Genomic DNA, 14,996 nt, shown 5'->3' with positions numbered 1-14,996 from the left:
CTGTCTCTCTCTCTCGATTCGTCTTGCTCTCTCTCGCTTTCATTCTTGAGCTCTTACTCTCCCCGTTTATTTCAAGAAGGCTGGAATACAAAGGGGTGGAAGCTATGTTACAGCTGCACAGAGCTCTGGTGAGACCTCATCTGGAGGACATCATTCAGTTCTGGGCACTCCACCTCAGGAAGGATGTGTTAACCTGGAGGCTCGAGGGGCTGAATGGCCGATTCCTGTTCCTATGCTCCAATAAATGAAAACATAATTCAAGTATAGAGACCATAATGTATAAGGGTATCCGTTCACCACGACTCTCTGCCTCCCATTCCTGAGCCAATTAGGTGCCCACGTTACCACAGGTCCTTTAATTCCACGTGCTTCTAGTTTTCGCATAAGTCTGTTACGTGTTAATTTCTAAAATGCGTCCTGAATATAGCTGTAACCCCGTAATTTTATACTTAAGCAATAAGAATACGGATGTTCCGACCGAGAGATAGATTGGGTTCATGCCCATTACCCGGAGGTGACGGGACTGAGGAGGTGAAATCCCATCTGGGTTTATATTTTCCGAAAACGGAGACGGAAAATAGCAAAGCTCATCCCGTCGAAATCCAACAATTGGACTGAAGATCCGACACTCGTTTCCATCCCCGGTTTCCAGACCTGGCCGTTCAAGGAAGCCTGATAAGAGAGAGAAGAAACGTAGACAGCGATAGAGAGATGCATGCAAAGAAATAAAATAGTATAAATCTCCAAATTCTGTGATTGAGCAGAATTTAAGGTACAGTTTTTTTGAAATTCTGTCTCAAGTCGTGAAATCTTAAAGGTGAACATTGGGCTGGATTATCCCTTAACCTCTGAGAGAAGTAAACACTGCCTGGTAATTACAGCTCTTATTTATTTGACTGTTTCACAATCGTCGAGTAAGCTGGTTTCGAACCCTCAGTGAATTTCACGACCATGCTTAATCTATAAGTTAACACAAAGGCATCGCGCGGCTGTCGAGTCGATTGCGCAGGGTAATCACAGGAACTCTGCCAGAGTGCAAGTTCTGGACATGTATCCAAAGCTACACGTGCTGCCTGCAGCCGTGTGTCCATTGGTGGTTCAGTGGTGGAACCCTCGCCTGCTGGTGGGAAACCTGGGGTTTGTTTCCAGGCCAATGCAGCATCCTTTACCTTTTTTGTTCTGCACCCATGAGATTGTCTGAATTGGGATAAATTCATGTGCCGGCTTCAATCTACAACTTCGTGAAAGATGATCTTCATTTCGTCTACTTGTGTTGCATGGACAAACCCTTTGCTTTCTTTCCTCTGGTGCTCAAACATGCTCTGCTGGAGATAAGTCAAAACTGCCTTCCACACCGCTGAAAAGATGTAAGAAGCCAATTGGTGATTTTTGACTAAAAATGGGGACATAACAGGGCTCATTCGGAATTTTGAACGATTCGAACTTCCTGAGCGACATTCAGACCCAAAGAACAACAAGCAACAGAGCCGTGCAGCCGCTGTAAAATTTCGCTGCCATGCAGCCGTTCCGCCATCCTTTCAGAACGCTCGGTCCATACAATCCCGCTTTCTTCTACGATGCACGATGTAGAGCAATATCAGGTTCCACACTGATCATTTCATATCAACAATATTTCTCGCTAATTATCAAATTTGCTTTGAATGTAAGACTTGGATTATCAAGTAACACTTTGCAGAATGAATTGCTCTGAAACAACATAATCGTCTGTCTCGACATCGTCATAGTTTACATTCTACCATAAGTATAATTTACTCAAATTGCTGCTTTCAATCACTATGAGAGTAACATAAATGTACATATGCAGTGCGTGTGCGTACGAGTATTGGTGGCTCTGGGATAGAATTCTGGCCTCTGACACGGATTCGATTCGCGGACAATGCATGAACGTTTCATGTTTTGCACCAATTAGGAAGATGAGTTTAGCCACTCGAGCCGGTTCCGCAATTCAGTGAGATCATTGCTGATCTGTGACCTAATTCCATATAACCGCCTTCGCTCCGTACACCTTAATACCACTGGTTAACGAAAAAATATATCAGTCTCAGGTTTAAAATCAACAATTAAGCTAACACTGTCGCTTGCAGAAGAGAGTTCCAAACTTCTACCCCCCTTTGCTTGTCGAAGTGTTAACTAATTTCACTCCTGAAATTCCTGACTCTAATTTTTAGGCCAGGTTCCCGAGTCCTGGACATCCGAACGAGCGGGAAGAGTTTCTCTCCATCAACACCAACAGTTCCCCGTAATATCTTGAAAACTTCAATCAAATCAGCCCTTATTCTACTAAATTCCAGGGAATACAACCCTAGTTTGTGTAATCTCCCCTCGTAATTTAACCCTTGGATTCCAGGTATCAATCTAGCAAAATTACACTGCACTACCTCCACGGCCAAAATATCCTTCCTAAGGTGCGGTGCCCAGAATTGAACACAGTACTCCAGGTGTGGCCTAACCAGAGCTTTGTGTAGCTGTAGCATAATGTCTATCACCTTGTATTCTGGTCCTTTGGATATAAAAGCTCGTTTTCCATTAGCCTTTTTGATTATTTTCTGTACCTGTCCATGACATTTTAATGATCTATGTATATGGACCGCTAAGTCCCTTTGGAACTCCACGGTTTCGAGCATTTCACCAGTTAGAACGTATTCTGATCAATGCTCTATAGGTCCAAGTTGGATGACCTCACACTTACCTAAATTGAAATCCATTTGCCACAGTTTTGCCCATTCATTTATTATGTTAAATACTCTCTGTAATGTTCTGCTTCCATCTACTTTGCTTACAGTGCTGCCCATCTTGGCGTCATCTGCACATGTCGCTCTCTATCCCGTCATCTTATATCAATGAGACCGACTGCACTGGGGTAAATTCACATTCAGCTTCAATCTCCTCATCACATTGAGACATTTTTTTTTTCACCTGTGTTGTGCCATGGAAATTTCCGCACTCTGTCCTCTGGAGCTCAAACATTCTCTGGATATAATTCAATTCTACCAACAGCAACACTGAAAAGATATCGGAAGCACATTGGTGACTTTTCACTAAAAGCACAGAAACAGGAGGGGTCATGCGGGATTTGAAGCTGAAATCGCGCGCATATCACATAACACAACCCTCGAAGCGAAAATCATACCCCAAGACCAACAAACCACTGATGCTGAAGTCGTGGAGTCAGTTGAAAGGTGCGCTGCCTCCCACAGCCGATCGGCCATCCTTTCAGACCTCTTCTGTCCATCCAATCTCGTTTTCTGTTCCGGTGCACAGCAATATCAAGTTGTACATGAACTACTTCCAGTCACCAATATTAGTCTCCCTTTAACAAATTGGTTTCGACTGTACGACTTGAATTATGAAGTAAGACGTTTCAGCATTAGTTGCTCTGAAACTACATTGCTTGGGAGGAGACTGAGAGATGTAGATAAACAGCAAAACCTTGGAGTGTATGTCCACAGATCCCAGAAGGCAGCAGAACAGCTAGATAAGGTGGTTAAGAAGCCATAAAGAATATTCTCCTTTATTAGCCGAGGCATAGAATATAAGAGCAGGGGAGGTTCTGGTAGAAATTTATAAAACAATAGTTAGGCCACAGCAAGAATACTGCGTACAGTTGTGGTCACCACATTACAGGAAAGATGTGATTGAACGAGAGATGGTACAGAGGAGATTTAAGACAATGTTGCCAGAACTGGAGAATTTTAGCTATGAGATTAGATTGGATCAGCTGGGGTTGTTTGCTTTGGAACTGAGGAGGCTGTTGGGAGATTTAATTGAGGTGTATAACATTATGACGGGCCTCGATCGAGTGTATAGTAAGGACCTATTTCCCTTCGTAGGGAGGTCAATAATCAGGATACATCAATCTTAGGTAATCGGTAGAATGATTAGAGGGGAGTGAATTTTTTTTTCCATCCAGAGGGTGGTGGGTGTGGGGGTCGGAAAATCACTGCCAGAAACGGTGGGAGAGGCGGAAACCCTCATCGCATTGAAAAATAAAAACTTCAATATGCACGTGAAGATCCGTAACCGACAAGATTAGGGACTGAACGCTGGAAAGTGAGATGAGGCTCGGTACCGATTTTTCGGCCGGCACAGGCACGATGTGCAGAATGGCTTCCTTCTTTGGCATAACTTTCTCGGATTCTATGATATAATTGCCGTCTGTCTCGGCATCGCGATAATATACACTCGACCAGAAGTATACTTTAATCAAATTGATGCTTTGTTTCACTGTGAGAGTGAAGAGACATAAGTGTGTAGACATTAGCTGCAGCAGCTGGGTTGCACCTTTACTTTTCCAACCGTCTCAGTCCTTTTTTTTACCTTTCTCTGCTGGTGTTGCAGGTGAGATCAGCCTTCGCCGTTCAAGGAAGCCTGAGAAGCCCGTCGGGCACAACAGAGAGAGAAGAGACAGAGACAGGGAAAGATAGAGAGATGCATGCAAAGAAAATAAAGAGTATAAATGTCAGGTTTTGCAAACGACCAGAATTTAAGTTACAGATTGGGAGAGATTCCTTCTCGGGTCTTGAAATCTTGCAAGAGAAGATTGGACGCTCAATTGAAAGCACCAGCCACGTTGAAGTATCTCTGATGCTGGGAGAGCGGTAAATGCAGTCAATTAACTCCAATTAATCTGTTTGAGCATTGAAGAGATCTTTAAACAGTTGGGGGTTGCGAGCAGAATTCAAACCAAGGCAGGAAAACCCCAATGGAGTTTTGAGACCAACGCTTGAACCACTCGGCCATCGCAAGTCAACGGCATGTTCGTTTAGACAGCATTCCATATAGGAGCATGTAACTTCTGCAAATGCCAGCATTGGTGGTTCAGGGGTAGAATTCTCGCCTGCCACGCGGGAGACCCGGGTTCGATTCCCGGCCAATGCAAGATCGTTTTGCATTTTGCACCAATGAGGAACCTCGGAACAGGATTGTGGTATTTGGTCCGTCGAGTCTGTTCCGCAACTCAATACGATCATGGCTGAGTTATGACCGAAATCCCTGTACCCGCCTTAGTCCCATATCTCTAAATATCTTTGGTTGACAAAAATCGATAAATCACGGGTTTGAAATTAACAATTGAGCTCGCATCAACTGCTGTTTATGGAAGAGAGTTCCAAACTTCTCCAACACTTTGCTTGCAGAAGTGTTTCCTAACTTCACTCCTGAAAGTCTGACTCTAATGTTTAGCCTATGTCCCCAAGTCCCAGACACCACAACGAGCGGAAATAGTTTCTGTCCATCTACCCCATCAGTTCCTCTTAATATCTTGAACATTTCGATCACATCAACCCTTAATCTACTAAATTGAAGGGAATACAACTGTAGTTTGTGCAATCTCTCCTCATAATTTATTGCCTAGCGTCCAGTTGTCTTTCTAGTAAATCACACTGCACTCCCTCCAAGGCCAATATATCCTTCCTAAGGTGCGGTGCCCAAAACTGAACACAGTACTCCAGGTGTGGTCCAACCAGAGCTTTGTGGAGCTGCAGCATAATGTCTATCACCTTGTATTCTGGTCCTTTAGATATAAAAGCTAGTTTTCAATCAGCCTTTTTGATTATTTTCTGTACCTGTCCATGACATTTTAATGATCTATGTATATGGACCGCTAAGTCCCTTTGGAACTCCACGGTTTCGAGCATTTCACCAGTTAGAACGTATTCTGATCAATGCTCTATAGGTCCAAGTTGGATGACCTCACACTTACCTAAATTGAAATCCATTTGCCACAGTTTTGCCCATTCATTTATTATATTAAATACTCTCTGTAATGTTCTGCTTCCATCTACTTTGCTTACAGTGCTGCCCATCTTGGCGTCATCTGCACATGTCGCTCTCTATCCCGTCATCTTATATCAATGAGACCGACTGCACTGGGGTAAATTCACATTCAGCTTCAATCTCCTCATCATATTGAGACATTTATTTTTTCACCTGTGTTGTGCCTTGGAAATTTCCGCACTCTGTCCTCTGGAGCTCAAACATTCTCTGGATATAATTCAATTCCACCAACAGCAACATTGAAAAGATATCGGAAGCTAATTGGTGACTTTTCACTAAAAGCACAGAAAGAGGAGGGGTCATGCGGGATTTGAAGCTGAGATCGCGCGCGTATCACATAACACAACCCTCTAAGCGAAAATCACACCCCCAGACCAACAAACCGCTGATGCTGAAGCCGTGGAGTCAGTTGAAAGGTGCGCTGCCTCCCACAGCCGATCGGCCATCCTTTCAGACCTCTTCTGTCCATCCAATCTCGTTTTCTGTTCCGGTGCACAGCAATATCAAGTTGTACATTAACTACTTCCAGTCACCAATATTAGTCTCTCTTTAACAAATTGGTTTCGACTGTACGACTTGAATTATGAAGTAAGACGTTTCAGAATTAGTTGCTCTGAAACTACATTGCTTGGGAGGAGACTGAGAGATGTAGATAAACAGCAAAACCTTGGAGTGTATGTCCACAGATCCCAGAAGGTAGCAGAACAGCTAGATAAGGTGGTTAAGAAGCCATAAAGAATATTCTCCTTTATTAGCCGAGGCATAGAATATAAGAGCAGGGGAGGTTCTGGTAGAAATTTATAAAACAATAGTTAGGCCACAGCAAGAATACTGCATACAGTTGTGGTCACCACATTACAGGAAAAATGTGATTGCACGAGAGATGGTACAGAGGAGATTTAAGACAATGTTGCCAGAACTGGAGAATTTTAGCTATGAGATTAGATTGGATCAGCTGGGGTTGTTTGCTTTGGAACTGAGGAGGCTGTTGGGAGATTTAATTGAGGTGTATAACGTTATGACGGGCCTCGATCGAGTGTATAGTAAGGACCTATTTCCCTTCGTAGGGAGGTCAATAATCAGGATACATCAATCTTAGGTAATCGGTAGAATGATTAGAGGGGAGTGAATTTTTTTTCCATCCAGAGGGTGGTGGGTGTGGGGGTCGGAAAATCACTGCCAGAAAGGGTGGGAGAGGCGGAAACCCTCATCGCATTGAAAAATAAAAACTTCAATATGCACGTGAAGATCCGTAACCGACAAGATTAGGGACTAAACGCTGGAAAGTGAGATGAGGCTCGGTACCGATTTTTCGGCCGGCACAGGCACGATGTGCAGAATGGCTTCCTTCTTTGGCATAACTTTCTCGGATTCTATGATATAATTGCCGTCTGTCTCGGCATCGCGATAATATACACTCGACCAGAAGTATACTTTAATCAAATTGATGCTTTGTTTCACTGTGAGAGTGAAGAGACATAAGTGTGTAGACATTAGCTGCAGCAGCTGGGTTGCACCTTTACTTTTCCAACCGTCTCAGTCCTTTTTTTTACCTTTCTCTGCTGGTGTTGCAGGTGAGATCAGCCTTCGCCGTTCAAGGAAGCCTGAGAAGCCCGTCGGGCACAACAGAGAGAGAAGAGACAGAGACAGGGAAAGATAGAGAGATGCATGCAAAGAAAATAAAGAGTATAAATGTCAGGTTTTGCAAACGACCAGAATTTAAGTTACAGATTGGGAGAGATTCCTTCTCGGGTCTTGAAATCTTGCAAGAGAAGATTGGACGCTCAATTGAAAGCACCAGCCACGTTGAAGTATCTCTGATGCTGGGAGAGCGGTAAATGCAGTCAATTAACTCCAATTAATCTGTTTGAGCATTGAAGAGATCTTTAAACAGTTGGGGGTTGCGAGCAGAATTCAAACCAAGGCAGGAAAACCCCAATGGAGTTTTGAGACCAACGCTTGAACCACTCGGCCATCGCAAGTCAACGGCATGTTCGTTTAGACAGCATTCCATATAGGAGCATGTAACTTCTGCAAATGCCAGCATTGGTGGTTCAGGGGTAGAATTCTCGCCTGCCACGCGGGAGACCCGGGTTCGATTCCCGGCCAATGCAAGATCGTTTTGCATTTTGCACCAATGAGGAACCTCGGAACAGGATTGTGGTATTTGGTCCGTCGAGTCTGTTCCGCAACTCAATACGATCATGGCTGAGTTATGACCGAAATCCCTGTACCCGCCTTAGTCCCATATCTCTAAATATCTTTGGTTGACAAAAATCGATAAATCACGGGTTTGAAATTAACAATTGAGCTCGCATCAACTGCTGTTTATGGAAGAGAGTTCCAAACTTCTCCAACACTTTGCTTGCAGAAGTGTTTCCTAACTTCACTCCTGAAAGTCTGACTCTAATGTTTAGCCCATGTCCCCAAGTCCCAGACACCACAACGAGCGGAAATAGTTTCTGTCCATCTACCCCATCAGTTCCTCTTAATATCTTGAACATTTCGATCACATCAACCCTTAATCTACTAAATTGAAGGGAATACAACTGTAGTTTGTGCAATCTCTCCTCATAATTTATTGCCTAGCGTCCAGTTGTCTTTCTAGTAAATCACACTGCACTCCCTCCAAGGCCAATATATCCTTCCTAAGGTGCGGTGCCCAAAACTGAACACAGTACTCCAGGTGTGGTCCAACCAGAGCTTTGTGCAGCTGTAGCATAATGTCTATTCTCATCCTCTAAACATATAGGCCACCATTCCATTAGCCTTTTGGATTATATTCTGTTCGTGTCCATGACATGTAATTGATCTCTGTCCATGGACACCTAAGTTCCTTTGGAACTCCACAGTTTCGAATTTTTCACCTTTTATAAAGTATTCTGATCTATCCTTTTGAGGTCCAAAGTGGATGACCTCACACTTGCCTAAATTGAAATCCATTTGCCACAGTTTTGCCCATTCATTCATTATATTAATGTCTCTCTGGAATTTACCAGAATGATACCCGGACTTCAAGGGTTAAGTTACGAAGAGAGATTACACAAATTGGGGTTGCATTCTCCAGAGTTTCGAAGGTTAAGGGGTGATCTGATCGAAGTTTATAAGATATCAAGGAGAACAGATAGGGTGGATAGAGAGAAACTATTTCCGCCGGTTGGGGGTTTTGGAAGTAGGGGGCAATGTCTAAAAATTAGAGCCAGACCTTTCAGGAGCGAGATTAGAAAACATTTCTACACAGAAAAGGTTGTAGAAGTTTGGAACTCTCTTCCGCAAATGGCAATTGATACTAGCTCAATTTATAAATTTAAATCTGAGATAGATAGCTTTTTGGCAACCAAAGGTATTAAGGGATATGGGCCAAAGGCAGGTATATGGAGTTAGATCACAGATCAGCAATGATCTTATCAAATGGCGGAGCAGGCACGAGGGGCTGAATGGTCTACTCCTGTTCCTGTGTTCCTCTTCCTATATAATCTGCACTGCTAATAACGCTGCCCATTTTGGTGTCATCGGCAAACTTCCATATTTCGTTCCCTGTCCCGTCATCCAATATCAATGAGACCACCTGAATAGGGGGAGATTCACATTCAGCATCAATCTCTGCATCATCTTGAGACATTTTATTTACTTCACATGTGTTGCACTTTGGAAACTTCAGCACTCTGTCCTCTGGAGCTCAAACATGCTCTTTAATCCTACCAACAGGAACACTGAAAAGATGTCAGAAGCCAATTGGTGAATTTTACACTCAACGTAGCTGAACAGCAAGAGCTTATTGGGGATTTTACCCCGGGACTCTCAGATATTAATCAACCAAAGCCCCCGAAACAAGAATCAGACATCTAAACCAACCAGACGCTGTTACTAACATCATGCAGCCAGTTTAAAGTTTCGCTGTCTCCCATAGCCGATCGGCTACCCTTTCAGACCTCTTCTGTCCATCCAATCTCGTTTTCTATTCCGGTATACAGCAATATCAAGTTGTACACTAACTATTTCCAGTCACCAATATTAGTTTCCCTTTACTAAATTGGTTTCGTCTCTACGACTTATATTATCAAGCAAGACGTTTCAGAATTAGTTGCTCGGAAACTACATTGCTTTGGAGGATACTGAGAGGTGTCGTTAAAAAGAGAGACCTTGGAGTGCATGTCCACAGATCCCTGAAGGGAAGAGGAGAGGTGGTTAAGGTGGTTAAAAAGGTATAAAGGATACTTTGCTTTATTAGCCGAGGCATAGAATGTAAGAGCAGGGAGGTTATTCTGGAACTGAATAAAACACGAGTTCGGCTACAGCTGGAGTATTGCGTACAGTTTTGGTCACCATATTACAGGAAAGATGGGACTACACGAGAAATGGTACAGAGATTTACGACGATGTTGCGAAGAGTGGAGAATTTTGGCTATGAGGATAGATTGGATAGGCTGAGTTTGTTTTCTCTGGAACCGACGAGGCTGAGGCGAGATTTAATTGAGGTGTATAAAATTATCACGGGCCTCGATAGAGTGGATAGGAAGGACCTGATTCACGTAGCAGAGAGTTCAATAAAAAGGGGGCACAGATTTAAGGTAATTGGTAGAAGGATTAGAGTGGTGCAGAGGGGAATTTTTTTCCACCCAGCGGGTGGTGAGGGTCTGGAACTCACTGCCTGAGAGGGTGGGAGAAGCAGAAACCCTCATCGGGTTTAAAAAGCACATCAATATGCACTTGAAGAGCCGTAATCGACAGGACTACGGACTAAACGCTGGTAAGTTGGGTGATGCTGGATATCTCTTTTCTGACCGGTACAAACATGATGGGCCGAATGGCCTCCGCTAACGTAAATTTTAATGAATCTATGATTCTATGATATAATTGCCGTCTGTCTCGGCATGGTGATAATATACACTCTCCCATAAGTATACTTCAATCAAATTGGTGCTTTGTTTCACTGTGAGAGCGAAGAGATCTTAATGTTTAGACATTGGCTGCAGCAGCGGGGTTGCACCTTTACTTTTCCTCCCGTCTCAACCTTTCTTTAACCTTCTCTGCTGGTGTTGCAGGATCGATCAGCCAACGCCGTTCAAGGAAGCCTGAGAAGTCCATCAGAGGACAACACAAGAGACAGAGACAGGGAGAGATAGAGAAATGCATGCAAAGAAAATAAAGAGTATAAACAGAATCATAGAATCATAAAATGGTTACAGCAGAGAAGGAGGCCATTCGTCCCATCGAGCTCGTACCGGCTCGTTGTTAAAGCAATCAAGATAGTCCCATTCCCCCGCCCCTTCCCGTTGGCCCTGAATTTATTTCCCTTCAAGTATTTATCCAATTCCTTTTTGAAAGCCACCTTTCAATCAGCGCATTCCAGATTACAACTACTCGCTGGGTAAAGAAGTGTTTCCTTATGTCGCCTTTGGTTCTTTTGCCAATCACCTTAAATCTGTGTCCTCTGGTTCTCGACCCTTCCGCCAATGGGAACAGTTTCTCTTTATTTATTTATTCCCACCCTTCATGATTTTGAGCACTTCGATCAAATCACCTCTTAACGTTCTCTGATCTAAGAACAACCCGAGCACGGGGTAAATGCGGTCAGTTAGCTTCAATTCATTTATTTGAGCATAAAACAGCTCTTTAAACATTACTGTGACATTATGGTAGCGCGGCCTCGCGGTCTAAAGTGTTAAATTTAGTTTCTACAGAGGCGTGGGTTTGAACCCCACTGCTGTTAGAATTTCTGCCAAAATTTATTTTGATCTGTTCACAGAAAACCCGATTGTAGTGCGATGGAGCAGAGGATGTGAAAGAAGCTAAAAGTGAAAGTGCAGATATTATTTTCATCACGGGGACAGGACACGTTTCTCACCTTAAGATTCTTTGCAGCAGAGTAGGAGAGGTGATCAAAGTGACCGGGCTCGAGCAGCGCAATCAGTCAGTGCGCGGTCCTTATATGACCGGACAAGGTCGGGAAATGCCGAGGTTGTTCGTCGAGTCTCACCGAGATCAATGAATCCATTTCCTTGTGAACATTTCGAACGGAGCTGAACGTATAATTGAGTGTTCCAAAATGCATCAATTATTTGTATCGCCACGTGGTTCCTCTTGTTGCAATATCAGATGAGATATTTAGTGTTATTAGTTTACAGGAGTGAGGCTGCGGTATTGGAGCCACAAACTATGATTTTGATCCATCCACAAATTATGGGATTTAGCTTGAGCTTTAACCCTGCGCGTTCGACCGCTCAGTCACGATACTTTCCATCTTGCGATCTTCAGGAGCTACTTTCACAGGAATAGAATTACTGCAAGCAAGAATTCTACCCCTGAAGCACCAATGCTCCCACGGCAGCAGGATGAATGTGTCCAGTTGGAAACCTTTCTGAAGGAACATGCAGTCTGACAGAGCCGGAAGTCCAGCAGATTGACTTTTGCAGTGAGCAGATGATGAGCCTCCTTCTTGAGAGTGTTTCGCCAATCCAGCTCATAGTGGATTAAGCATTATAAATTCGGGTGGGACTGGAGCCACTTGTATCAGATGAAGTGTAGGGGGTTATTTCCCTTCCTTGACGGGCATTAATGATCCTGTTGCGGTTTTGCTGCAAAATTTCACTTCCCAGCGCCGAAATCACCGAACCCTGAACTAAAATTCAACGATGGTGAGATTCGGACACACAACCTTTGCAGTGATTGGAAGAAGTCCCACGTGCTACACATGGCACCACAAATCGGCTATCGATTAGGTTATTTCACGTTACCCATATGCTGCTTTGGAACTTTTGCTGCGGTGCAGTCAGTGGTTCAAAAGCTCAGTGGGGATTCATAGCGCTCCTGAGAAATCGACACAGCGACGGTTTGTGCAATGCATAGTCCTCTCTCTCTCTCCCATTTGCTCACTCTCGCTTTCTCTCTTGAGCTCTCACTCTCCCAGTTTATCTCAAGAGGGCTGGAAAACATGGGGTGGATGTTATGTTGCAGCTGCACAGAGCTCTGGCGAGACCCCATCTGGAGGATTGCACTCAGTTCCGGGCACCCACCTCAGGAAGGATGTATTAACCTGGACGCTCGAGGGGCTGAATGGCCTAATCATGTTCCCAAGTTCCAATGAATGGAACAATAATTCAAGTATGGAGACCCTAATATATCAGGATGAGTGAGTGAAGAATGTTTTCTGTTTGAAGTACTGATTTCATTAATTGAATACTCCCAGTGTCCTACCTCATTGCAGCCCAGGCAGGACAAACTGCTCGCACAAAGTGGCATTTTCTGTGAGAACACGAAAGACTTGTTCAGGCCATGACAGTACCGAGTGCGGGTAGGTCTGCGCGTGAAATGGAAAAGTGAGGTGAAATACTCCAACAAGCAGCGGATGTCTCTGTTCCCATTTCCAAAATGCACGCACGCACGGGCCCATGATCCCCACTCACACTCTCCTTCCAATCTCACACACCTCGCTTTGGTTTGAAATCGTGTATGTTTTCACAATGGGATTTAATTTGAAGAAAGCAGTGCTGTAACAACCCGGGGATATTGAAGAGATGCAGTACAAGAAGATACCTTAAAGGCAAATGATAACAATGACTGTTCTGACACTGTGAGCTGCAGTTAAAGGCTGACAACATTTAAAGTCTCATGCAGCAGGTCCGGGTCCAAATCTTTCACGTGGCATCTCCTTCTGTTTCTGTCACTCCTTTTCCTCCACGTAGAGTGGATTTGGAATTCCTGTGCGGCTGCATTGCGCATTTTCCAGATCTGCTTCGAGCGCAATTCACTCCAGTTCATCAATTGCAGATATTAGTTTGATCAAGGGGAGAGGACACCTTTTCACAGACAAGGGCTGTTCATCCTCTTGTTTTTCTAACAGAGTAGGGCAGATCATCAAAGTAACCAGATTGGGTGAACTGTCCGTACAGGTGCCTGGTGGGCTCGTGGTTATGATTCGGCGTTCACACCTCTATAATTAATTACATGAAACCAAATAAACTCTACGAAAAGAGGAATATTTCTGTAAACACCATTAACCAGCCTATAACATTCTGTTGCAGACTGAAAGAGACGCTAACGTGGTTACCGAGTGACAGTCACAAGTTTAATAATGATTTGTTTTGTATGTGAAACGCTTTTCAGACTGCATTTTAGGAGACTGGTTGTCCAGTTTGCTCGAGTAAAACATGCCACAATGTCGTGATCGCGGGTTTGCTTCCTGTATGGGTTGATAAGGGGCTTTGTTTTGGGTATTCGTAATTTTAAAATCCAAGCTTTACAATCAGATCCACAGACAAATTCACGGGACAATTTTATTGAATAACATCCATTGCAACTTTACCCCTGGGCCGGAGAAACAAGTCTTTCTTTTTCTTTTTCTTTCTCCGGTTTGCAGAGAAACGTTTAACTCGCGGCCTGTTCCCATTAATGATCATCAGCAACAACAGAAAGACAGAGCGGGTCTGACCGCCCCGAGATGTGGAAAAAGGATCAGTTTAGAACAAATGCATCAAATCAAATGGTCACCCGGCACCGAGAGAGGAAAAACCAAGAGGAAAAGGCAGAATGTAACAGAGAAATAAAAACCAAATGCAGACGATATAAATATTTCCCATCGTTGATGTCTCTCTGTTCCATCCCCAATCCTTCAGTGGCGGGGATAAAATTTCACTGCAAATAATTGCGAGAATCGACCCAAAGAAGAAGAAACTAAATAACCAAAAACAGCCAAACACTGGATGACACCAAAGACCTTTAAATTTTCGGTCTAATGGAATCCCGACTGAGCTATTGGGACACCAAAGCAAATGCAACTTTTCGCCATTGTCTTGCAAGAAAATATCACCCCAGCGACGCCTTACTATTCATTACTGCACTTCATATATAAACATCACACTCATATATACCCAACCACAGTCCATAGATAAACACCGCACTCATATATACACATCCACTGTTCAAGATATAAACACCGCACTCACATACACACAACAACAGTTCATATATAAACATCACACTCATATATATACACCCACAGTTCATATATAAACATCACACTCATAAAAACACACCCACAGTTCATATATAAACATCACACTCATAAAAACACACCCACAGTTCATATATAAACATCGCACTCATATATGCACATCCACAGTTCATATATAAACATCGCACTCATATATACACACCCACAGTTCATATATAAACATCGCACTCATATAGACACACCCACA

General features: G+C 43.5%; 2 non-coding genes and 1 pseudogene across 2 annotated transcripts; all 3 read left to right on the top strand.

Moving 5' to 3' along the window:
- LOC137335992 (zinc finger protein 271-like) overlaps positions 1 to 14,996 on the top strand; it is a 47,378-nt pseudogene that overhangs the window by 3,972 nt on the left and 28,410 nt on the right.
- On the top strand, positions 4,829 to 4,899 carry trnag-gcc (transfer RNA glycine (anticodon GCC)). The gene has a single exon. It is a non-coding gene; the product is annotated as a tRNA-Gly (tRNA).
- Positions 7,840 to 7,910, top strand: trnag-gcc (transfer RNA glycine (anticodon GCC)). The gene has a single exon. It is a non-coding gene; the product is annotated as a tRNA-Gly (tRNA).

Source organism: Heptranchias perlo, chromosome 20 (assembly GCF_035084215.1).
Source record: "Heptranchias perlo isolate sHepPer1 chromosome 20, sHepPer1.hap1, whole genome shotgun sequence".
NCBI lineage: Eukaryota > Metazoa > Chordata > Chondrichthyes > Hexanchiformes > Hexanchidae > Heptranchias > Heptranchias perlo.
This window is presented reverse-complemented; position numbering and strand designations above follow the sequence as displayed.